Here is a 27,896-nt window from a genome sequence, read left to right on the forward strand (position 1 = left end):
TGCACAAACCCAATCACCTGTTAAGACTGGTGGTCCAATGTACTCATTGTGTTATTATCAATCATTATTTTTTGCCATGTTTTAATGAAGTTTGTTATCAGACATTTACATACACAACATCATTAGCATGCACAATGTATTAATAGAGGTTTTGAATGGCCTAATTTATTTGACAATTTTTTCAATGGAAAATTGTGCATCATACACCAGGATGAGTATTAAAACAAGAATGTTAGCACATTTTTTTAAATGAGTACTTATTTTATATTTTTGTAGCTTTCTTCCATACTGCAAACATGTGGTTCTTGGGTTACTGAATACAGTCAGCCCCCTGCTTTCGAGCATCCTGATTTGCGAACATTCCGCCTTACGAGCGTGGATCAGGGAGAATTTTGTCCTCCGCTTACGAGCAAACCTCTCGTCTTGCGAGCATTCCGTCAAACCAGCCATTGAGTATGTAGAAATGTCCTCGCCTAACCGCGTCAATATATTCAGCAGTTGCGTCATCTACAATCATTAATAGATACTTATGGCGGTAACGTGAACGCTATTGGTCTTACAATCTCACACTGACTGTCTCACTCACGGTGTCTAAATATATTACCATTTAAGTGTAGTGTTTGTACAGCTAAAGGGAAAAACAGCTGACATGAAATTAAATGTGCCGATTGCAGGACAAAGAATTGTCATTGGTTTAAATGTGTGTTTTTTTTTTAATTAATTGTCAATACATTCCAACCGTTTAAAAAAAAGTGCGAATAATTATCAGTCAGTCAAGGAGACGCCAATATGCTATTGGTCGATTAAGGTCACCCGGTCTCACTCACGGAGATGCTATTGGCCGGCGTCACACGTCAATCACAGAAATGCCGATATGCTATTGGCCGAACGCCTTTATCTAGCTTGATGGGACAGGATGGAAGGAAGTAGACAAAATGAGTGAAAAACGGAATGTTTTGAAGACTTTGCAAACTTTATCTGTTAGACATAGCTTCTAAAATTACTAGCAGCGGTAAAGGAAGAAATAAGAGGATGATGTTTTAGTATCTCCGTGATTTGCACCATGACTGAAAGAGTTACTGTAACACTGTAAGACCAATAGCCTATATGCGTTGCCGTATTTACTCAAGAGGTTAATCTCTGCACCCTATTACGGGTGATGATACAGCGCCATATAATGGTTGCTAGACAAGATTGCATGTCAGGTTAGTCGGCGATCTCCCGATATGCATTGGGACAGCGTCATTGTTGCAATTTTGTGAGTTGTAACCAAAGGTGAACTGACGCTCGAACAAGCCATAAGTGTGCTGCCTAGTAAATGCAACACACACAACCACCTCTCCGCTTCCACCGTGCTCAATTCACGTCGGGAAAAACAGTTGACATGAAATTAAGTGTGCCGATTGCAGGACAAAAAATCGTCACAGATTTAAATGTGTTTTAATCAATAAGATGTCAATACATTCCAACCGTTTAAAAAAAAAGTGCAAATAATTATCAGTCAGTCAAGGAGACGCCAATATGCTATTGGTCGATTAAGGTCACCCGGTCTCACTCACGGAGATGCTATTGGCCGGTGTCACACGTCAATCACAGAAGTGCCGATATGCTATTGGCCGAACGCCTTTATCTAGCTTGATGGCACAGCTGGTTGGGATGGAAGGAAGTAGAGAAAACCCTGACTGAAAAAGTTACTTTGACACTGTAAGACCAATAGCATATCTGATTTACCGTATTGACTTAGAGCATTCATCTCTGCTCATCTCTGCTTATCTCAGCACAAGTCACGTCTTTCCAAAGGTAAAAGTCATTTATCCTTTGTATTTGTTATTTAATGCAGCTGTACAGTAGATTATGTCACTTAATATTAATTTATGTATACAGCGTGATGATTTTACCTAAGGCTTCTGCGCGCGTTGCACGCACTCACGAATTAACATGGGTTTGGATTGCCCGCTATACGAGCAATTCGAGATACGAGCGTAGCCGCTGAACGGATTAAGTTCGTAACCCGGGGGCCCACTGTACTAAGCATTGCTAACGAGTTGCATCTTAAGTGAAAATGCTTGTTGGGCCATAATCGTCAGGTGATACCATGGTAACCAGTCTAGAATGTATTCGGCTTCTCGTCCTAAATTAGCAGAGCTAGATTCAAGAAATACAGTGGTACCTCGGTACTCGACCATAATCCGTTCCGAGGTGGTGGTCGAGCACCGATTTGGTCGAACACCGAAACCAATTTTCCCATAAGAAATAATGGAAACTATTTTAATCCGTTTTTACCATTAAGAAAAATACCTAAAATATTATAAGAACATGTATCTAAACAACAATGAGGACGTAAATGTGCACAAGCGGTACATGATAAAGATATATAAAGCATTATTAAGCATTTTGTATAATTTACTTACGTTTTGGAGAGTGGCTGATGGCATACGGGAATGGATGCGGCGAGGACGGGAGGGAGGGTTAATCCTTGGAAGGGGAATCCCCTTTCATGATGACGCTAGGTAACGCGCCTTCAGGGGTTTTCTCCCTTCTCTCTCTCTTCTGTGGAGGTAAATCTGGCTGGGCAGTAGCCTTCCTCTTTTCTTTAAGAAGGAACCTGTCCATTGTAAGTTGCTTCTGCCTTTTTTGTTTGTCTCTTCCGTTCGATAGTGGTCCTCACTGTTTTTCTCTTTGCCTTCCCCTTATCACTATCTCTCTTAGGACCCATCATTAAGGGCTAGCGCAACACAAAAAAGTTGAAAATTGGGAAGAAATACGTACTCAAACAAACTGCGTAAGTCTTACTCCGTTGGCGGTCTGAGTTGAACTGGCGCTTGAACTGGCCGAAAAGAGCCGAGGAGCGCGTTCGGGTCGGCTCGGCTAGGCTCGGCTAGTCGAGCACGGCTAGGCTCGGCTAGTCGAGCACCGAAAATCTGATCGAGGTCCGATGCATTACCTACTTGATTTTTTTGGTCGAGCACCGATTTGGCCGAGTATAGAGGCGTTCGAGGACCGAGGTACCACTGTAGATGGATTGATGGAAATTCATCCAAATCTGAATTATTGAAAATCAAGATTAACTATTAATCTGTACTGAGAGTTTAAAAATGTTTCTTAATTAGTAAAAGCCAAGCACTATTAACTTCTCTTTTGCATTCATTGTGACTGCAGCTGGAAACCCCTCTTTATTCCAAGATAAAACTGATTCACTGAGCATCCAGGAAGTATTCTCAGTTTTTCACTTGTCCCACATTGCTGTTATGTCATGCTTCACAAGTGATCAAATTATTGTTTCAGTAATTAAAGATAATATCACATATACTTCAATCATATAGCATTCAAAGCTTTGTTTTTTGAAGCTCCAAATTGAGCCAGAGTGCCGTTTCCTTTGGACATACTTGTGAGGTTTTTACAGATTAATTTGAGTCTTTTTATAGTGAATTCTGTGAACTGAGCCTGATTTGGAAAGGTACACATCTGTTTATTTAAAGTCCCATAGTTGGTATTTCATGTTAGGTCGAACCGTGCATTAGGCCACAGGGTCGTCAGGAGGCATAGATCTAGCTTCCAGAAAAACATCTGCTGCATTGAAGGCCCCAAAAAGCACAGTGGCCTTCACCTTTCATAAGTGATGGAAGTCAGTTTAAAGTTTGGTAGCCATATCTTAATTCAAGACGCAAGACAAAAATTGTGACGTTTGACCACTGACATCTCTTTTGTGTGAATACCAGAAGCCGTGTTTGGAGGAAACCAGGAACAAGTGGCCGATACCATCCCTACGATAAAGCCTAGTGGTGACACCATATTTTGCAGTTAATTGGTCAGGAATTGATCGAAAACTAAAGGTGAAATGCACTGGAACAGTCCAGAGGAACCATGCTCCAAAGCCCCCCTGAACACTGACTGGTGCAGTGTTTCATCTTCCAGCAGGCAGAAGCACACAGTTGATATATCAAAGAAGTTTTGAATTTCATCAATTTCAGCATGGGAAAACGATTTGACATACCCGTGTTCTGAGATATGGACATGATTCACGAACAAGCTTGTACCACAAGGGTTAGAAACCATGTTTCAGCTCACAGAATAAACACACAATACGCTCACAATCTTTACAAAACTTGATGTTTTAGCAGTCAGTGTGGTGCCCAAGATGTGAAACCTGCAAGTAATTGTGCTATTGTGAAACCCTGAAAAATGTCACAGCTCTGGCTGTGGTCCCCAAACACCAGTCCGCAATCCAATACTGGGCTGCTTCCCCTTCGGGGACCGTTTACATTAATACCCACACCATCCCATCAATTACCTTCCAACGGGTAATATTAATAGGGCTGAATGCTTGTATGGTTGAGAATCATGATCTTATCTGGCCAACTGTGAGCTGTAAGAATATTTACTCAATCGGGCAAATGGAAATGTGTGCAGCTGCACTCAGTCAGTCAGTCAGTCGAGCTTTTCTTTCTAGCTTTGACTTGCAAGGCGAATTAAACAGATGTGCCAGTATATGAAAAAGAAGCAGCAATAAGAAAGTAATGCACTCAGGCAAGACTTGCTATCTTCTTCTGATGATTAAGCTACTTCGACAAGAGATCCTTCACATCTTTTGTGTGGTGGTATCTCCAGAGCAATGTGAAGAAAATGAAGCTACTTTTGCAAGGTCTGTCATCAAAAACAAGTCAGGACCTATTGAACCATTTGAACAAGTAGAACCTACGTGATGAAGTAGAACACATCAAAATGTGAGCAAAGTTTGCACAGCTCCCACATGTAAACAGTATCTAGCAGTTTAGCAGCTCTCAAATAGCTGCTCAGCCACCCGACCAAAGCAATCAGGTGTGTCATCTTAATTTGCACAGGCTTTCAGCAAGTTTCAACACCCATATGTAAAATCAGAACTATAATGATTTAATATTAATTTATTGTATTCATTTTTTTAATAATTTCTAATTTGCGTTTTTATTAAATTTGTGTTTTTCACATGTAACATTACAGTTCTTCTATTATTAAATAAAAAGGTTTAAAATGAGCTTCAGCAAACTCACCTTTTTCATTTTTTTAAAAATACTGCCTGTGCTAATAATTTATATATATATATATATATATATATATATATATATATATATATATATATATATATATATATATATATATATGTCTGGCAATTTAATTGTAGTAATCCTCTCAGTCCGCAAAAACAATATTTGTGTCTCAACTGGCCATGACACAAAACAAAAAAAACGTTTGGGAGCGCTCCACTAAGGCCAATCCACTTAATTTAAAGGAAGGAATATTTGCCGGACTTGAAACTTATAAGTTTGTGATCAGAGGTTCCACTAGACATTCCAATAGAAAATAGTAACATACAAAGACCTCTTGCTGGTTGGATAATTTTAAGTCAAATGTTCTGTTGAGATATATATAAAATGCTATGATAAAAAAATATGATAAAATGCTTTTCAGCACTCTCAACCGCAATGGGGGGGGGGGGGGTGTTCCTATTCGTTTCAGGAAACAGGAGATTCCCTTGAAAAGGCGCACTATTTGATGTTTACCTCAGCTATTGTTGACAGGCTAGCTTGTTTGTGGTCATGAGCCCTCTTATCATCAGCAGATGTCAGATTGAAGTTAAAAGAATTATGGCTGAAAAAGCTGAGCCTTGAGGGATGCACACATCACTGGCCAGGGATTTGCTGCTTGGCATTGCCTCTACCAGAGCTCACTGGTGTATGTTTAATTCAACACTGATCTTATGTGCTTGTGGAATTGGAGCTACAAGACAATACTGTACTTGCTTTCAGTTTACACTGTAGAGGTCAGATCAAGGATTCCCAGTCCCATAGTACGTGATACAGGATTATAGAAATGTTTGCTTGTGCAACAATAGGATGAGCTTGTAAGCTAACAGTGTCACTCAGTGATTGTGTAACATGTGAGTCAGACCTTCTAACAAACTAACTGTACCCTGCGTGCTGCTCTTTCCTTGTATTACGTGTTTCTCTACCAGATGATTTATCCTTAGAGCAAAACATCAAGCTTGTTTAACTCAGAAAATATGTGTGGAGGTGTGTTTTTATGATGTTGTTGTTTTGCTGTCATCAGCTCAAACAACCCAAACAGCCTTTTCAAAAAGCTCTATTTCTGGCTCGATGGTTTAAATAATGGATGAAACACTACAAGTAAAATTTAAAGTCTTCATTTTCAACGTTTTCCCACAGGTTTTACTTACGATGCTACTGTATCTCAAAGACCTTGACCCTTCATTAAAGTAAATTAACAATCCGCAATGATAGAAAGTAGCACGTCTTTGTTGCTTGTATCTTCTCCAAACGAAAGGAAGAGCTCACTGGTAAAATCTTGTCAAGATGTAAAAAAGGAGAATAGCGCTTCATAAAAAGGAAATTATATGATTGCAGCATATTTGGCACTGCGATGCATACTTAGCCAGTTCTCATCTAATGACATGCATTACCACAAAGTGATTTTCAAATAGAGATCCTTTCCACTTGAAACTCTCCTCATTACTCATCTAATAAAAGTAGTCTGTCGAAAACTCAATTTTTGCAGCTTTCTACGATGCATTTTAACAAACATGCTTGGAACTCAGACATACTGTAGATTGTATATTAACTGCGGTACTAAATGCCCAATTTTAAGTTGCAACGACAGAGAAAGTGTTTGATTCCGGTCTGAAAAACGGTGAACAACAATGTTGATCAATTTTGCTAGCTGACATTGATAAATGCCTTCTTTTGCCTTTCTTGGTATAGGGACAGGCCAGCTGGAATTTAAAAACATTTGAGTTTGCGATCAAATGGTTGCGCACTACAACGATAGAGAGTAACGGGAAAGTGTCTTCCCTTTAGTTCTGAAATGATGGCTTTGGCCACCATTTAGCATTCTGTTAAGCCAGGGAAAATTAAGATTCTTGAGAGTGGCATAGAATACAAGGCAAACAACCTAGGACCTCATTTTACCCATAAGCAGTCTCATCATCTACCATATACAGATTTTGGCTGTGAGGACAATGGAGGAATATAAATTTTGTCCAAATCACATAGCCTCCATTGCTATCTGAAGCGTTTGGCTCCCATACTATGCCGGTTGAGTTTTACAGTATGTAAATGGAGAATAGTTGTTTGGGAGTAATTGTCTTTAAATGTGTTTTTTCATTCATTTGTTTTCCGTACCAGTACCTCTTATGCTCATTGAAGTCACAGGTTAGCTGGAGTCTATCTGAGCCTACTTTGGGCGCAAATGGCTGCCAGACAATTGCAGGGCCAAAGTGTTGTAAATTAAGTAAATTGTGCTCTATTTTGCCTTTGTGGAGCAGCAGTCAGTAGGCTTCTGTTTAGCTCATTATTGTAAGTTTTGTAGTTGGTGCACAGTGTGTGAGCATGCCTTTCTGTGTCCGTGTGCACTATTAGGCTGTATCGAGCAAAAAGTCCATTTACTAGCTTCAGTTGAGCGCCTCTACTTTTCATTGGCTATTCCAATTCAAGCTTGTCATGATACCTTCGGTGCTGATCAACATTTATAGTCAGACTGACTAGAACAACATACTTATTGTGTTGCTTTCTAAACCTGTATTTATTCAGCATAAAACAAAATAGATTACAGTCAACAATTTCTAATGAAGGAGGTTATGGGGTAGGAATCACTGCAAATAGCAAACATTTTCAGAGTAGATGTCTCCCCTAGATTTTTTTATATATACATAGAATTGACTATATTCATAATTACATTCATAAATAAATGATAATCTGGATCTCTAAAACCTTTAATCTTTCCAAGTTCGCCTTACAAAATACCCTTAAGAATAAACGTTTTAGGCTTTCTGTAGAGAAAAACTGCTGCTACAGTTACTTTGCATTTTAACTTATGTTGCCGTCAAAGCTGATTATTTTCCCACAAACTCCAACCTTGCAATGTGTTTATCTCACACACTCATTACCATTTTAGCACCACAGTACTGCCATTTTGGGCTTTTTGTGTTCTACAGTAGTTTTGTAAACAAAACAATTATTATTATTTATCTTTCTTTGTTTCTCCTCCTTGAAGCATATCGTGGAGGTTTACATTCTTCTAGAATGTCAAAGTAACCTAACCTTGCTTTAAAAGCCTCATCTGAAGCAATGCACATTAGGGAGATCTTAGGTCATTGGAGCAAGGCACAAAACTATGTAGTTGTATTTCATGGAAATTGAACAATTTGATGATTTCTTTTCAGGGGACTATTATTCACAACTTTGGCTCATTTGTGTCGATGATAAATATATTAATACTGACTTATCTTGATGTTTCTGCAAACACAAGCCTTACTGTGCCTGTTTGCCCATTTTACAAACTGCACTACACCATGCAGGTCATTCTGCCGTAGCGTAAGTGTGTCCCTGAAAATTTATTTGGCGGCATGACAGAACGTAGACTAAAAGTTACGTTGTTTAGACCACATGTACATAGTGGCACCATGGCATATCACAATTGTGTTGAATTTGATTAGCTCACAGGCAGATACATTCTGAGCCTCATACAGACATGTATGGAAATGTATGACACCAGTGGGTATAATACGCTCTGAATAATTGTAAAACTCAATTCATTGAACTAATTATTATTACAACTATAGTTTTTAAATCATTCAACTGGTCGGCCGCTACAGGGTGGGACTTCATTTTCATGAGATCCACAGATACTGTATATTTTTGTCACCAGCAATTACCAGCTCACTGTGTATTTAATTAGGGTACCGAATGATTGCGATTGCAAGTGATTGTCAGCACCAAATTAGTTTATCCATAACTTGCCTCTTAGCTATTCAGACACATACAGTATTTGCAGGGTTTCAGTCTTTGAAATTTAAGGGCCAGGCAATTTAATTTCCTGAATTTGATTTTCTGCAGGGGTACGTGGTCGGACACTGTTTAGCATGTCCACCTTTCAGTGCAGAAGTTTGTTTGTTCCATCCTTCCTGTGTGGAGTTTGGATGTTCTCAGCGTGTGTGAGTGAGTTTTCTCCAGATGCTCTGGTTTCCTCCCACATTCCAAAAACACACATAGAAGGTTAATTGGGCACTCTAAATTAGATGTGTTAGTGAGTGAGAATTTTTTGTCCTTGCAAATGGCTACCACCCAGTTCAGGGTGTTTCCTGTCTACTGCCCGAAAACAGCTGGGATGGGCTCCAATACGTCCACCACTCTCGTCAGGACAAGCGGTCATGTTAATGGTTGTATGGATTGATAATTTCCTGCAGTTATAACTATTTACCATAAAAATGACTTAATGTATATTTTTAATCAATTCAGAACAAAATGACTTACAAACTAGTCTAGACTGTATGTTTGGCAAAATTCGGAATAACAGTGAGACTGGCATGACAAACAGGAAATTATTCATAACAGCTTTACAATTTGTGAAAGTTTGTGCCCAACATAACAAAAATATGTAAAGACAATTTTTAAATGATAAAATTTTGTCTGGCGACTATACTATAGAAATAATTATTTAAAACAAAAAAGCTGAGCGTTGCCATACTATCTCGTTTTGCAAATTTGCTTCAGGCAAGAACCAATTGTTCCTTTGTGTGTGTTTTGGTCGTTGAGAAGAGGCCACTATTCTTGGAAACAGGCCGCCACTCTTTACCTTCTTAATATAAACAGGTTAGGATGGCAGTGAAAGACGGTTGAGCAGCTTAGTGTGTGTGTGTGGACAAAGCTCCCTGCTTGCTACTTGTGGGTCCATATGAAAGTACTCGATAAAGAAGGAGGGATGTTTGCCTGAACTGCTATCCCTTTACCCTCAAAAAGTGTCTTAGCTTATCATAAACATTTTGATGCAGTTATGGATTCTTGGGTGTGCAAAAATGATTGACTATATGAACTGTACACATCAACTTATTACATTAAGCAGCGATTTGTGTGCTAAAGGTAAATATTACCTGAGAGAGCCCATAATTTCAAGTTCCAGTAATAAAAAAAAAAAGACTTGATTAGGAGTTGAGGTTTGAAATGCATTTTGTCATTCACATTTATCTGGATGAGGACTTTGGAGATCCTGGCCATTACTAGCACTGTTTTCCTGTAGGTACAGTGATCAGTTTCTAAATGTTGGATTTCATTCCTTCGGGTACACTGTGATTGGCTAGCAACTAGTTAAGGGTTTACGCCGCCTACTGCTCAAAGACAGCTGGGATAGGCACCAGCTAGACTGTGGCCATTGAGAAGATAAGTTACAAAGGATGTCAATTTAAAATATTTTACATATTCTTAAATCATCCTCTCCATGAGCCGTCACATCATGAGTCGGCTTGTGTGTTCCAGTGATCCTAGGGGCTAAGTTGGCTGGGGCTTTATATCCCTGGCAGGGTCATCCATGACAACTAGGTCCTAGGTGAGGGAGCAGACAAAACACGGCTCCCGGACATCCATGATGATTGAAAAAATTGGATGGTCGTTTCCCTTGACTGAATCATCAGATTGGGTTCTGGTCCCAACCCTTTCAAAGCAGTGAAGAAGCCCTTGTCCAGGTGGAGAGAGGTTTAGGCATTTTAAGGTTTGGTTCAGGATGGAGTGACCTGGGAGATGCTGGAGAGACTATGTCTCTAGTTTGGCCTGGGAATGCCCAGGGATCCTGCTGGAGGAGCTGGACAAAGTGGATGGATTTATTCTTAAATTGTATGTTGATAATCTTGTTTTTTTGTTTTTTTTTTTTTTAATTTTGTGCATCCTGAAGCCTAATCACGCATTTAAATGACTTACACAAATATTGAATGTTTATAAGAGGATCAACAAATGTATTATTGAACAGAAAGGACCATCGTAATTGTCATCATAATAGCAGTTTTTTATAGCCTCTAGTAGAAAATAAATTCACACAAGACTCACCCATGATCCTCAAAAACAAATATCAAATCTGCCGACTGTAGACTTTACTTTTTCAAATCTTACAAATTGCTTTCTACTACTGCCAAACCGGACGGGTCAAGTGAAAAGATGAGAAAAGCACAGAGACGGAAGTTATTAGTTGGCAAAGTTTTGCTCAATGATCTATGATGCCCCCTGTAAAATAATTGAAACATAAAGTTCTGGTTCTTCCATGTTGAGTTAGTTTCCTGGAAAAAAACATTCATCTGTGTATTTATGAATTTTTTTACAGTTCAAATTAATGTCCATCCATCTAACTGAGGTTATTGCTTGACGGCCTCACTGAGGTCTGAGGGAACCCTTTTCAAAACGTCACAAAGAAGAGTCACTTTATTACCCATCTACCCCGGGTGTCACCAGACATTTATTACCGGGCCAAGTGCCCCAGTATAGATCTGCTGTGCCCCAGTAAAAATGTCATCAATTTAAGAAATAAAATCATTTAAAAGTGCACACTTTACATTTTATGGTACTTCATTGCTACTGTATTCGCTCCACATAAGAAATGCACACATTGCTAATTGATAGGGTTTTTTTTTCCATGTGCAACTGCCATAATTTTTTTGAATAAACAGTCCCATCAATTTATAGTGGCCGATATAACACTTTATTTTTTTATTTTATTTTATTTTTTAAATACCAGTCACTTCACATTTTGTATTATTCTACATATTCATGTGGCAACTGTGTGTATTTTTATTATTCCAAATATTTACTCTTTTTCCCACAAATCCTCATTTTCTATTCCAAAGCATCCTATTGACTTACATTGAGTGAATTGACACTTAACTAAACTTTTATCTAAAAACAGTTTAATTTAATTTTTTACCAATTCAAGCCATTCAAACATCCAACAAAATTCTAACATCATCCCATTATTCACATTCATTCAACACATTTAAATCAGGGTTTTTGTACTTAAGTGATATAAGTCCAAAAAGATACCAAAAAATCTATTGCTCTTCCTTTGTCCTTTCATCAGTAATGGTTTAGAAGTCTAAAGTGCATAAGTAGGCCAAATGCATTACCGCAGTATGTCAGGTGGTTAATCAAATATTTAGACAGCAACATAGTCTGATATGATTGAGTAGTTTAAAAAAAAGTAGTCAATATGTTTTTTTTTTTTTCATGCACTTTGCACACTCATGAATTCTTTGTGCCCCAGTACAGTATTAGGTCTAGTGACGCCCCTGCCATCGACCACGTAGTGCTCTTAAGCTTTGGATTTAAAGCCTGTCAGTCAGTAAAGCCTTGAATTAGCTTAATAAGGGGTGCTAGACACCTGACTTAAACCTCACGTGGAGAGTGACAACAAGCCAATATGGTGATGCTACGCAAGGCGTAAGTCAAGTTTGGTTGTGGTCTCTGAACCTGTTTCACCAGATGGTATGGATTTTCATACCATTTGTAAGGAGTCAATCAAATCTGTTAAAAAACAAAAAGACGTTTTTAGTCCATGCTACGCTCTTTTTGAAATAATATTGCAGGTTTGTGTGGTTCTGATTTAAACTGATTCTGAATGTGATCATATACATGTTCCTATGCCCCTTTAATTGTATAAGCTAAGTTGTCAGGACTTTATGCCTCAGGTGGGATCCTCCATTAAAAAAGTGTTAGGGTTCTAGGTAAGGGCCCAGATATAACACAGCTCAGAATCCATTGTGATGGCTGATAAAATTAGACTATGTTTTAGCAAAATGTGGACTGTTGTTTGTGTCCATGCACCAATAATAACTCAGAACATCCATCATTTTTACTGTTGTTGAACATTAATGCTAATCATAGATGATAACACCATTTTCAAGCATAAAGTTATGCCGCTTGACATCAGGTGAGCAACCTCCCCAATTTTTCCCCGTTTCCAGTTATGTTATATATTTTACTTTGCTCTGCTCTACTCTTCTTTACGCGATAAAATCCCAGTTTCCACAGAGACCAGCTCGACTTTTATTTTTCTGGGGCCTACTTCTTTGTGGTTCTAAGGAAAACAAAAAAAAAAGGTTGTAAATACTTTGGAGGCCATTGATTGGTCCGAGACAGATTTGATTGTTTAGCAGCGCAAACCTTCCAGTGAAGATAGCCATCCTTAATGATGAATGACGAAAAGGGGAAAAAGAATGACAAATCTTTTGCTTCCACAACTTTCCTCTGATGGACTTGAAGTAAATACCGTCTTCTGGTTTGTTGGTTATACAAAATTCCAAAACAGCCACAAACCAAGCACCAGGTACATGAATCCTTCAACACTCCCCATTGTTTTTCTTATTATGTGAAGTACATGTTCGTTGCAGTCGCTGTAACATGACATCGCTGGCAAGAGGAGGGGCTCCCAGTCAGTTTCAGTGGAACCACATTGTTCTTTGGTAGAGCACAGTAGATACCTCAGGTGAACAAATGGCTTTTGAAAAGAGTCCTTAGACTACAAGGGTGGACTTTGCCATCTTCGTGATTGAGGTTTTTAAAAATCGAGTTGATGTCAGGGTGAAGAGGGTGATGAAGGTTCAGCCTGAGCCCCTAAGGCTCTGGATGTAGTGGGCTTCCTCAATTGTTATGCCTTTGCAACATCACACATACATCAGACTGGGACAAAGCTGTTTTTGATTTCAAAAGCACTTAGAGAGGTTGGTCAGTCTGAAAGTGACCAAACTACCAAAAAATGGGCCAAGGTCTTTTGGCTGGCTATGGAATGTCACAGTATGCCCTTGGAAGAGCTGTACAAAGTGACAGTTGAAAGGAAAGTGAGATTTGCTCAAACTACTGTCTTGGCAAGCTGACCCTAAAGGGGCCAGATCGAAAGCGTAAGAAGATGGATGAATGATTGAAAACCTCCATTGTTGTGAATAATTGATTTCCATTTTGGGTTGCCTCAATCCCTGAGGGTTGATTTTCAGTCAATTCAAAGCCATACAGGCCAGGTAGAGAGGTCACAGTAGTCATACGCTCACATCCATAAGGAGTCAGATGCACTGGCAATATGTTAAAAAGGCACCTCAACAGTGTTATAGGAGCAGACTGGCACCTTTTCGACAGTTTCATTTGCTACATTTCGGCCAGTGGTTTTGAACAGAGAGCTCTGATCCAAAGGCCAACAGTATTACTTATTGGATATTTAGAGGTACATTTGACCTAATATATTACAGCTCCCAGTTACCCTACGAGGAAAACGGTTTCATATAAAACATTTATGAAGAATATTCAACTAAATTATCAATGGCAATGCTTTGCACCTGTGATGTGACCTGTCAGCACCTTTCTGCTTAGGCTTGTGGAAAAACCATCCATTAAACCATTAGCTCCTGTTTACAGCTATGGCTCAGTCTGCACACTTAGATACACTCCCTGAAGGTCTGTGGTAAGCATGATCCAAATGGGTCCATGCCTTTTTGGCAGAGAACGCTGGCAAGAAGAACATGAGAATCACATTAAACTCGACATACATCATTATCAAGGTGCATGTTTGAACTTGCTTGGTGGAGTATGTCAAAGATTAATGTGTCGATAGTATGTGTCAATGTTGAGAATAGGGAACAAAAATTTAATGCAAAAATAAAGTCCCCCGAAGAGGACTTTAGCACACCCATAATAATTTTAAATATTTCCATTTGGTTACTGCAATCATGACACAATACAAAGACCACTGGTGGGAACAAATGTAATGACCCCAATAGCTTTAGCTAATATTAAATTTACTGTAGTTGTAGCTCATCCAAAACAGCAGTGTCGTTCTAGTGTCAGTCTAATAACATAAATTTCACACTATAAGCCAAAATCTTTTACTCATGATTTGAGTCTTGTAGTTGATAGTCCGGTGTGACATAGCTGCAGTGTTTGTGTGTGTGTGTGTGTGTGTGTGTGTGTGTGCGTTTTAACTATGTATGTGTCTGTTGAAGGTGTGAATCTATGAAGTACGACATATGTTTTATGTTTACATATTATGTGTTTCATATATATGCATATACTGTATATAAAATTGTATGTATGACGTATTATGTGCAATGTGTCCATATGCTCATTATAGTAACCAATCAATCAAAACACTATCAAAACCTGAGTACATGTACTGGTGAGTCACTTGACTCCATGAACTGTGATGTAAGTAGAATGGAGCTAATCAAAGAAGGGCCCAGACCGATGATAGGTAGTTGTGGTAAATAATAATGTCCTACATAATGTCCCCAGTGCTCCTTGTGTCGTGACTCCTCTGTGATAAAAATGAGAATCTGAACAACAAACTGATTGTTTATGTTCCGAAGCTGCAGTACAACGATTCCGTGGAATAGAATTGGGAATAGAAGTGTAAAAATAGATTTGGCTTTCTTTCCACGTGTTCAGCACTGACGGCCATCATGTTGCTTGTGTTGTCTTGAATACATACTGTGCCTTTTCCATTTAGTTGATGTCAGGACTAGCAGTGGTTGAATGCACATTTCCACGGGTCACCGTGGCTTGACTTTGTTTTGCAGAAATGCACTCGATGTCCCCTCCAGTGTAGTGATCCACATGTATAATTCAGTCACCGATAGCATTTATGCGGCATGGTATTTGTGTTTAGGTGGCTCAGAGGTATGTAAGTAAAAATGTGCATGTGTGCTCATATGATATGTGGGTGTGTTTGTTTTCAGTTCAACGTTACAATTTTTTTGACAGAAAGGCATTAGTCATGCTCAATGTGAAAATGTGTTTTTAGATGATAGCCTTTAACTATACATGATAGACAGTAAATAAGAAACCTATTTTCATACGGAGGCGCCTATGTGCTCTCTTTGAAAATGGGTGTAAATATATTTTGTGCCAGTGCCAATCTAGTCTACCGTGTTTGCGATCGCCTCTCTGAATATTACGGTGCGCGACCATTGGCCCTAACCCACCCGTCAATTTAGTAACAGAAAGTGGACTGTGCTCGGTATAATAAACGGTGCATGGTGCAGGTGGTATGTGCAGTTTTGAGGTATTCTATGGAGGCCTCGGCAGACACATTTGGCGCTCGCCAGGTGCGTTTGCTGGATGCCATTATATTTTACTCACAAACATTTGAGATGGATTTGTGCTGTTACTAAGTATCGCTATCCAGCTGATACAAAGCCTCTTATCAAGGTAATGGTTCTTTCAGCTGTAACCAATATTAGCATTGGCCCTCTTGCGGCCATTTTACCTTCGGAGACCAAAGGCAATCATGTCCAGTGTTGGGCAAGTTACTTCAAAACTGTAATGCAATACTCATTACGTATTACTGTCATTTCAAAGTAATTGGTTACATTACAATATTACTGTATTTGAAATGTAGGGCATTACACCACAATTACACTTATGAATTACTCTCACCACCATAACTGAAAATATGGATTTGCAATTCTAAATGTAGCTCATTATGCTCATTACACATCCAGTGAAAGGTTGGCTCAAGCCTAAAAAGTGAAAATTAGCATTAGCTTACCCTGTCATTATTGGTAGTTGGGATCTTGCTGACAACGTTTCGAAAAGCTGGTGAATCAACCGTTTAAAGCGGCAGCATATCTCCTTAAAAATCTCCTAACCTCGAAGGTCGAAGTGGCATTTCTCAGCGAGAGAGCGCAATCCTCTCCGTGTTTTCTTTTCGGTATATTCACATTCATGAACTTCATGTTCAATCCACATTGCAAATGTGCTCAACATAGTTATGACAAGCGGAGAGAAACCCTTCCCAATATGTCTGCCTTGCATAAAATACTTTGTAAACTGATGAAGCGTAGCACCACATTGTATGAAATTGATAGAGCACAAACTTATAACTTTTTTCAACTTTGTTCAAGATAAATGTTGCAACTTGTATCACTGGGTAAAATTTAAAGCTATTTGATCACATGAAATGAACCTTTGATAGTGTCCTAACAAAGTTCAAGCCAGCTGAAGATAATATCCATCCATTTTTTGGAGTCCCTTATCCTCACGAAGGTCGCAGGCTTGCTGGTACCTATCCCAGCTGGCAGTAGGTGGGGGACACCCTGAACTGGTTACCAGCCAATCGCAGCGCACACAGAGACGGACAACCATTCACGCTCCCATTCACACTTAAGGACAATTGAGTATGTCCAACACACCTGCCATGCATGTTTTTGGAGTGTGAGAGGAAGCCGAAGTGCCCGTAGAGAACCCACGCAGCCTCGGGGAGAATACGCAAACACAGGATGGGTGGAGCAAGGTGGATTTTGAACTCAGGTCCCTTTAACTGTGAGGCGGACATGCTATTCACTGTGCCACCAAGCCATCCCTAAACATGATAGTGTAGATGTAGATAGATGTAACTCCTAAAATTCTATTATTGTTGTATTGTTCTTATTGTCAGTATTATTACTATTGTTATTACTTGCCAAAATAATCTCATGGTGTTAAAAACACCTACATCCTCAACTGAACACATCTTGTGATTTTCTCGCGGGATATATTTATTACTAAATATTTTCTTTAATTGAGGTTTTTGTGTTGATATAGTGAAGCTGTATGTTAGCTAATTAAAGAATATATAAAGTCTATACTCAGATAGTTGCTTGTTGTCATTATTGAGCTGGTCAGCAGCATTCTTTTTGACACAGTAGCAGAGAAGAGTAGAAAGTCGAATCATAATTAGGAGTGTTGCTCAACATCATGGTAGGATGCCTCCACATCGCGCAAAATGTGTCCTGCCAACTACAGTAGATAGCATTTGCAATAACCACAACATGGGTTGTAAACTGTTATTATGAACAATTTGATAGGAAAGCGGCAGAGATTGTTTAGTGAGCGGAGTTTCACAGTTAAAAAAAAATACTTCGGCACGTGTCTTGTTATTTCCTAGTTTTCTGTCAAAGCATTTTAGTTGCCACCTTAGGTGAAAGGATAGCCGGTGATGCCCCAACTCAGCCATCGTCAGCTCTTGCAGTTTGATGCATTAAAGCTTCTGTAGAAGAGCACTTGAAAAAAACAGGCTTCAAAGAAGTCGCTGAGAACGTGGCTGCCGAATCAGATTTCTCTTGAGTGGGATAATAGCATTCAGGTCCCTAGAGGCAAAAACAAGGATGTGTCATAAATTATGAATTTCTGGGAGAACAGCAATGGATGTCATGCAATAATTGGTACAGCTCTCCAAGTGGAGCTTGTCAATGGTAGTGGGATGTTCATCCAGGCACCTGCCTGGGAAAAAAAAAAAAACAGAAACCCAAATCGTTACCCTCGCATATTATATTGATTGAAGAGTTCTTCGTGTTGTGGTTCAAAGTACGGTTGTACAGACATTATTTCCCCCCGTATGAGGTTTGGAGCATGCTGTCAATAGGTTGTGCATCACTTTTTATGTATGCGTGTGTGTGGCTGAACGCCGGGCTACTTGTCTTATCAGATGAGCATGTTGAATGAAATTATTCACTTGCCTTAATTAATTAATTATTTTAGTCTATTTCTGAATGTAATGTAGAACAATGCAGAGTTTAAAGATGGTGCCTTTAAGTTTTAGCAGCTCCTTTTTATTACAAGGACTTTACCATTTTTTTCCTTTTAATATGTTTCCTCCCTTAATTTGTCATGCAATGTTCTTAGTACAGGTATTGTTTTTCTAAGTTTTTGACAATGACCTTGGACTATTTAGGCACTTGTTTTGCACCTTTCCTTGTTTTGCATAACCAAGTTACAAAAAAAAAACCTAACAAAATAACTCTAAAGCAATTGAGAAAAACATGTGCATTACTGAAATTAAATAAAATACAGATTGTAAAGAAACAAAAAAATAAATACATTTTGCAAAGTATAAAAGTAATTATAAGTATACTAAATTGTCATCTTTGTCTATTGCTTAGCTAAATGGATTAATCAAATGTATTTCAATAGTACTGTATGGATTTTAATAAGGGAGGTTGAACAGTTGTTTCAGAAATGTTACACAATAGTCACTTTTTTTTTAAATCTTGCACATGACTTATAAGCTATATATTAAAAACAAAATAAAACCTAAAACTATACTAAACATCAAACTAACCTAAAATGAAACATACGAAAAAAAAGACATGCATCTCCAAGTTCAACAAAGGGATGATTTCTTCAAGATCAGAAAAGTTGTCAACCATAGTTTGATTAAAAATGTGGTATAATTATGCAATCTGAGTGTGTCTGAATTTACCAGAGAATGTGGCATTAAAGTTGTTGTCCCTGTCCACCAATAGGGATACCTCAAGGGACATTATTAGAGCCTGAATACAGCACAATTTTGAGCTAGATGTTTGAATGCAAGGAGCAAGAAATTCTGCCAAGAACAAGCTGGCATGTGCCGCAAATGTATACCAACAGAGTGTGGTAACATACTGAGAAACAATCATAATATCCCCATTCACAAGGCTTCTGTGACTTCACACCTCCAGAAAAAAAAAAAAAAAAAAAAGATTTTTTTTCTCTGGTGCTGTTAGCCACTACCAACGTTCATAGTTGCCTTTATGTTATGCCATGTACATCTGCAACCAGATCGTGTCCCTCTCAAACTGCCAAAAAAACAAAACAAAAAAAGAACAATGCCTGTAGCAAACAAATCTCCTGGGTCAAATTCTCAGAAGAGCTTATCCAGTCACAGGACAGGAACAGATTGATTTCTACGTAGGCCTAGCTAGCTTGCCCTGAGGTCACAGTCTTGCAAGATGATTGGTCCGAACGCTGTAACCTTAACGGGCTGGGTCCATTCACTATGAGCGTGCAGGCCCGTCTCTTTCCATTCTGAAAGCTCCAGCAGATTTCAGGAAATTTGACACAACTAACTGAAATATGTTTGGATATAAATTGTTTAACCAACTTTTTAGATGGAAAAACTCTTGTAAAATATATAGCACTCGAAGCACTGCAAAAAACAGTTAAAATATATCATACAGAAAACAGAGCAAGAAGAATAATTTCATTTAAAAAATATTAGGAATAAATGTGTTTTTATGAATGTTTAGGCCAGCAGAGAAGGATGCTGGCCCTCAGGCCCAACCACAGCAAACCAATAGGCACACAAGACAGCTGGAGAGACATCAGTCATCTCTAGCAGTTGATTGTCGTTTGCTTTGTTGAATTTCTTTTAATCATGAGTCAGAAAATGGCATCACTCAACCATACCCAGAACTTCTACTCATCTATTGAAATAAATTATGAGAAGTAGGAGTGTCAAAATTAGCATATTAATAATGAGGCAACACAAAGTCTCTTTCAACGCTGCTTAATGGATGCCACTAAATTGGGCAGCTCTGTACTTGTTGAACTTGGGTTGCAACACAATCGACACATTCAAATATCAACCACTGTATTTTCCGGTCAGTAAGCTGCACTCGTACTGTATATAAGCCGCAGTTGCAAAAATTGTGCAAAACAAAACAAAATAAACAATTTTTGTCGCGGACATCCTCTGCCTTCTTCACTAGAGTGACACTCTAAAGAAGGCAGAAGATAACAAAGGAACTTTTTTTTTGTGATTTTTTTTTTTTTTATTTTAAGTCTCTCAACTGTTTGATAAAAAGGAAAACAACAGTTGGCATACACTGGTTTAAAGAAGTACAACAAATTACTGAATATTGTGTTAAAACATAATACTAAATATGGTTGATAAAGCATAATATATATTTACAGATAATATCGATGTATTGATATACATATTGCAATATGAAGTGATGTAGTATGCTTATTACAACGACATTCATTTTCCAATATATCGCGTATTGGTTTTGAAACGCCTTATTTTCGTAATATCACTTTTTTTTTACATCAATCCACTCCGGAGTGGCTTTTGTATCATGATTTTTGTCATAGTATAAATAGTGTTTTACATAGCAATCGTTCCAAGTGTTTCAAAAGCACCACATTAAATGTTACAATAGTGACTGGAGAGTGATTGGTCGAGCAAGTGAGAGAGAGTGAGTGACTGTGGAGGAGGCGCATGTGCAGCAGGAGAGGAAGTTTTTGAGGAGGGCAAAGAACAGAAAAAGAAAACGCTCTTGTTCAAGTTATTCGCAGTAAACTCTTGTATGTGTTCCAGAACTGCAATAATATCAGAGCAGCCATATTAATGAGCAGTAGAATCTCATGTTGCGTTTATTTCAAATGTGAATTTTGAGATTTCAAATTTTGCGTTGTTTTGTTTCATTTTGTAGTCTTTTATATGCTAAGTAGTTTTTGTGATATGAAGGTGAAAAAATGTACAGAAGCGAGCTTATTTCCAAGTTTCATCATATTTGAATAATCACAATAGATTTCTCCTTGGTTTTTGTCATACATTTTTTCACCAACTCGAGTGACATCACAGATCTGTTTCATTTACGCTTGAAGAGCACTGTCACCAGTATCCTGTGCTGAAACTTGTGGCAAAGTGCTAGCTGTGTATTCCTGCCACACAAGTGGCATCGGAAAGAGTATTCCCAACTACTGGGGACGTATTAACACATTTAGAGCATGCTTGAAATGAAAAAAATGTTACATGTTTTTTTTAAAAAAAAAAAGAATGTTTCATGTGCGCTCAGAGATGTCAATGATGTGTGGCTTCTGAAAAAGAAAATATAGAATTTGTCTGTTAATAATTTCCTTTTGTTTTTTTTCCAGTCACTTTAATATATATGCCTTTTTTTTTTTTTTAACCAAACATTGCCCAATATATCGCAATACACTTTTAAGACCCAATACCCAGACCTACTAAATAGTTATGTGGATACTGAGGACTAGTTTTTTAATTTCAAAGTAGAAAATGTTTAAGAAAAAATGTTCAACAACGAAGAATATACTGTTACTGTCCAACATGATAGACTAATGCCACCCAAAGGCAGGGAAATTCTGATCCCCGTATTTACAGAAGACAGACCTGCTTAAACTGGAAGGTAGTTGCTGGTCTACTCTTTCCCAATTGTTACGGGTTTAGAATTTAACATATGCAAACATTTCTGTAACTGGCGCCGTGCATTCGAGTCCGATTTTTTAGTAGTTTCTAATACCTTGACAAGAATAATCAGTTGACTGCAATTCAAAGGTCATTAGTTAGGCGGCGGTGGGCAAAAGACAAACTCAAACTCTATTTTAATGTGCTTTCCAAATATTATTGTAGATATCATTTCAAATGGTGAGTTTATCCAGATAAACAAGCCTGACTTTTGACATAATGCTACCTGTGAGAAGGAATCTAACTGCAGTCCTCGGCCAGGGGTTGTGGATATATACCTCCCATTCTCTGCTAAAGGAAGAGGATTAGATGTGGCACTCTGACCATTTCTCATTCTTTGCTGCTCTGCTCTCTCCTCGATGTGTTCTTACAGGTTTGAGTGTGAACTGATGAGGTGGTTGACTTCTTCAGCACACAGAGAGGAGACTTGTTTTCTGTCCACTGTGGGAATTCAAGGTCAGTTTACTACAGACATGCAGTCAGGCTAATTATGTACGTGTTTGTACAAAACCAAGCTAATATCCGTGAAAAAATGAAAACTAAGATGTTAAAATATTGGAATTCTTCAGAAATTGCCCTTTAAAATGATATATAATACATAACTCAAACCTTAACAAAGTTACAGCATTAAAGGTTGTGAATTTGAAATCGGTAGTTTTGAGGTAAACACGTTCAAGGTTTTGGCACATTCATTTTCATATGTCCATCACAACCAGTACCTGAGGGAAAGAAAATTGAGCCAAAACTTTCCAGAAGTGTTAAATGTTCACTGGAGAGTATATTCCAATAGCAGGTAAATATGCGTAAGATCGCTGTCAAAAAGACAAATGCGTATTTAACAATTAACAACTCTAAATTGTGTTAAGTTTACCAATTGAAAACTTGCAAGTGTGAGGTATTTTGAATAAACTCGTTTCTACGACTATGACCACGCGAGATATGACTTCACGTCTTTAAATGAATCTCTCCCTTGGATTAGTGGATCTGATCCTTTGCATTTGTGGGTTTGGATATGAAAATTAAGATGACTTCACGCCTAGCTACCAGGCAAAGTCAGTCGATCTGCGAGTCACTCACACCGCCATTAGTCATGCATGCATTTTTTTGACAGCGATCCTATTTCCATACATCAACAGCTGATAGTTTGCAAAGTGAATGTCCAATTTATTTAATGAAATCGAACAGGCTTTTGACCATAGCTTGCAAGCTAATGACCTGTGTCTCCAAATCTATATACTGTTTGAAAATCATGAATATAAATTATAAAACGGTCCATCACCATGATTTTTAAGATATTAACTGGCACATAACCACAACAATAAATACGTAAATGATAAATAATATCACAATATTTATGTGTAGTTAATTAATCTTTATTTTGTAATTAGTGTCATGGCAACATATCCCATATTGAATGGCGACAAGTAGACAGGAACAGAATGCCTGGAAAAAAACAATAACGGGACAACAACGGAACTCCAAAAATGCAGAAGGGCGAGTGACACGGCAACGAAAACGAACTGGCGGGTGGACCCATGGACACTGGGCGAACAAAAGACTTACGATGTGAGACAAGCGACTGGAGATGTGTAACTGAAGACAATGATCCGACAACTAACGATAACTTGCTCCGACTAAAGTAGACAGGACAATAATTGGACAATGCGAAACGGCTGGGCACAACGAGAGGTGGGAAACGCTGATTGGCAGACGCATGGGGCTGGGACACTCGGGCAACAGGTGGGACAAATCGCACCATAGAGCAATAAGGGCAGTAATGGTTAACTACTAATAAACAAATAGACTTACATTTTAAGCATTTTATGGAGTAGATAGAGTGGAAGAAACTGTATACAAATGACGACGATTGTGCAAAATTCTCATGTAGTGCAAAATATTATGTAGCCTTCCTGAATTGTGCAGGATATGTAAGGTGCAGGTGTGCGTGCGCTAATTGTATTTGCAATTCAAAGGAAAGGTTTTTTTCCAAATCAATGCTTGTTTCTGCCAGCAGAAGATGTGTTTTAACCACACAGTACTTTATAGAAAACTTAAAATCTTACCAACAAGAGAACACTTTCCTTCACCCCATTTGTCAAAACAATGATTTCATCCATCGTATCACTCCCACCTCTTCTTAATGAGGTTACAGTAGTTCAACACTCGTGTACACAGGCTCATATTTTTGAGCTGTAAAAGAGGAAACCCGGACCAGCCCCCTGACGACCAAATGATCCTCTATTAGTTGTGCTTTGGTGCAAAAGCTGTCAGCATCCCTAAAACCTCTGATCCTAAAATTGCCCTTGTGCTTTTTTCCCCCCTTCTACTTTGTTTTCTGTTTTGTTTTATTTTATTTATTTAATTTTGGATTGATTGAAGCATGTATCAAACGCCTACTTCTTTTCTTACTCCTGTGAACTTTCCACAGTGGGAGGAGCACAGATTTTAATTGCTTCCCTGCAGATTGCAGGCTCGCAAAGAAACTGGGTTAATTGCAAAAGAAGTGAGAGCCGATTGTGACCTTCACAGAATACTGCCAATTACTTCACCACACAGCCCCAACAAGGAAATTGCTATAGCCTGACTGACGAATGAAATTATTTAATTGTGCAATACAGTTTTGAATACTTAGGGATATGACACAAAATAATATTATTATATTGGTGTCCGGACATGGCTTTTAACAAGGAAACTTTGCGGTCTGCATATTTCATTTAAAGGGCATTAGCTGCATAGATAAATGTGTTGGGATTTCTTTGCAGGTCAGTGGCATTAGGAATCAATTACTACAAGTTCCAATGTATGGGTAAATTGTGATAAGATGGTCAGGCAGAGGAAACCACTTGAGAAAACTGTGGTCAGATTTTGACAGCTTTACTTTTGCACTATGATAACCACAGAGTAATTGGTGACTATGAAATAGCACATTTCAACGCTGTTAATTGGTCTGACGGGAACATGAAATCGCACAACCCATGTGTTGTCTGTGATGCAGCAAATAGTTATGTTAAACACATTTTTGCTGAATTGTTTGCAATCCAGCTGTATTATTCATTTGTAGTTTATTTTTAGAACTCATTTATATCCGGGCATAAGAGACAGCTAGAAAAATATGTTTTATTCATTAGGGAAACCTATCTCATTTAGTGTGAATTGGATCAGCTTTGAGGAGCATGTTTTATCAATTCTACTCCTATAGTAGACACAAAGCCCATTCGTTGAGCATTCTAAATTTGCATCTTAAAAAAAGCTCTCAATATATCTTGAAATTACCATTGCAGTACTCGCATTGATCACCAATCCCATTACATTTATTCATTAATGCATTGCATTACAGCACAGTTATCTGTTGGAATCACAAAGCCTTCGATTTATACAGTGCTGAACAAATTTATTGGGCCTCCACCACTATCCATCTTAGTGCAACGCTGTAGAATCAAAATAAGAATAAGGACAGTAAGGACTTCAAGTGCTACTTCCTAGCCAAAAAGGGCCCACAAACTGACAAGAACTGGAACCCCCCCCCCAATCTAAAATTGTCGTGTTAAAGCCCCGCCTCCCATTCCATGTTCAGGATCAAATTCTCTAGAGTTGACTGGTCCGCGGTGTTAAAAAATGGAAACTCCTGCTTAGAAGAAAATGTTGACCCTTAAAAACTGGTTTGAACTTTCGGGGTTCACCAAAATGGTCCCCACTAGTTCACGAGGTACCCACAAAGACAGTAAAACCAGGAATTTGGGCCCCACTATAAACAAAAACGAAGGGTGCACGGACACATACACACACACGCACACACATGGGTAGAAAGATGGATGATATAATGCATAGAAGACTGTCTTGTAATTACTCCTGATGGCAAAAGGCCTTGCTTCCCATAAAGCTGTTAAGGAAAACCTGTAATGGAGGTGTCGGAATAGCGCCCAAACTTGTGACCTCCTTGAAAGGACTGTACTTGACTGATTCAGAGGATCCTCAATCTTATCAGGTTGTCCGGCCAGAACATAAAGACGATGCACACTCTCATGCCACTCTTTATTTGTATATAATGTTCTATTTATTTATCTGGGTTGGTGTGTATGTGTTTGTGTGTTTGATTGTGGGTGTGATTGTGTTTTCTATGTGGTAATACGGTATGTGTAATACGGTATATTTGCCTTTAGCAATTATACCAAACTTAGATGCAATAACAACTTAGACATTAATGGACAAAGTGAAGCAGTGCAAACGTAAACATGTATCCAAAACCACGAACAGACAACATATTCAAACTGTACTTACATTCTCATGGACGCACGAATAATAATGAAAGGAATGAAATAATCCACAGAATGATTGAAAGCAGAAAAAATGACTGTCCGTTACAACGATACCTGCCGACTGACCGGTGAAAGAGCAAAACAAACTATGATAGTGTAAACAGAGTCCTGATTGGTGGTGGAGGAATGAAACACTACTTGTGATTGGTTGGTAGGCGTTGCTAGGAAGATCACATGACCACAGGAGAAACATGTCCAGACGTAAATAGTAATAACAGAACAATTCAAACACGAAATCGTTAAGTATAATCAGAAACTTCTTAACAAAACCCAAAAGTAAACCCAAGCCCGATCAGAGAGTATTTTCCTTATGTGATTGCCTTTATGTGCAAAAACATGTTGGCATTTTCATCTTTATTTGTTGTTTAGGTGATATACTCGTGGCAGTTCTTACAAGTGTTCTGTTATTTAAATGTTTCTAAACATACCTTTAAACATCTAATTCCTTTCTGTCTTGTGGATATTATAAAAACCAACGCAAGCATCGTCAATAGACTTTATTATTAGAACAGAAGAAAACAGGTCTTCGGGGACCAGCTGACTAGAGGTGTGTGTGGGTGCTGTGTTTAGCTGACATGTTTTATTAACCCTTTTGTTTGCCAAGAAACAGTCTTGCCTGAAGGGAAAAAAACTATCACACTAACACACTTGATACGCTAAGCAAAAGATCAAGTCTATGAACAGCTTTTTCCAACATACCCATACCCATCATTTTTAATGCAAAATGTATAACTGATATTATCTTAATATGTCACATACTAATGTGTTGCGCAAGTAAAGTAGAAATCTGGACTGATTTCTTTCCCTAAGCTCAGTTCCATTTTACCAGGAAGAACCTTATAATATTTTGGGTCGAATGAAATATTGATTTATGAAATTACTTTTTTATCTTGCATTATTGCAAGACTGGTTTGCATGTTCGCCTCACAATACACAGTACACAATGCACAATGCAGAGGTCATGAGTTTGCCTCTGGCCTTCCTGTCTTGAGTTTACATGTTTTACCCGTGCCTGCCTGAGTTTTCTCTGGGTACTCCAGTTTCCTCTCACATTCCCAAAATATGCAGGATAGGTATAATGAGCACTCCAAATTATCTTTTAGTGTAAATGTGTGTTTGTGGATTTTGGTTTGTCTTTCTTTGCTATTTGATTGGCTCGCATCTAGATCAGTGTGTGCCCCTCCTCCTGCCCAAAGACAGCGGAAATAACCTCCAGCATGCCCATATTATTAAAAGGGCTCAAAATAATGGATAGATGAAAGGATTTATATTTGTCCATTGATCAATTTCCTTTAACTGTACATCCTCACTATGATCACCTGTGTACTGGTGCCTAGCCAAGTTGTTATTGGGCAATAATCAGGCCAGGAAATCGCAGGGCACACAAAGATACAAACAACCATTCACTCTTACAGTCACTACAGTGCTTGATTGGATTAATATTAAAAGGAGTGCCGGCCCTGAGTGTCATCTATTGATTCATTAAAAAAAGAAAAAAAGTTGATCAGAATTCTCTCGACTCCCACTCTACCTAAGTATTTTACATTACGAAAATTCCCAACAATGGCAATGGAAGGGTTAAGATCTCGACTTTCATTTCCCAGCAGCCAAAGGTTCAAATTGTCACCAATGTGTCTGGAAGTAAGGCACATGTGTCAAAATCAAGGCCCAGGGGCCAGATCCGGCCCGCCACATCAGTGTATGTGTCTCGCAAAATGCTAAATTATGACTTAGAATTTCCGGCTAAAAATACCAAATGTGCATGTTTTCTTTTACATTTTT

General features: G+C 38.5%; 1 protein-coding gene across 2 annotated transcripts in view; it reads left to right on the forward strand.

Moving 5' to 3' along the window:
• Positions 1-27,896, forward strand: part of LOC148413155 (leucine-rich repeat and fibronectin type-III domain-containing protein 2) — a 143,983-nt gene that overhangs the window by 36,858 nt on the left and 79,229 nt on the right. The window contains exon 2 of one of the 2 annotated variants that reach the window (XM_088433715.1): positions 22,172-22,254. The exons of the other annotated variant lie outside the window; for it this stretch is intronic. The gene's annotated coding sequence lies outside the window, so the exon portion shown is untranslated. The remainder of the gene's footprint in view (positions 1-22,171; positions 22,255-27,896) is intronic. 2 annotated transcript variants of the gene reach the window in all.

Source organism: Hippichthys cyanospilos, chromosome 14, assembly GCF_059441005.1.
Source record: "Hippichthys cyanospilos isolate Australia breed blue-spotted pipefish chromosome 14, RoL_Hcya_1.0, whole genome shotgun sequence".
NCBI lineage: Eukaryota > Metazoa > Chordata > Actinopteri > Syngnathiformes > Syngnathidae > Hippichthys > Hippichthys cyanospilos.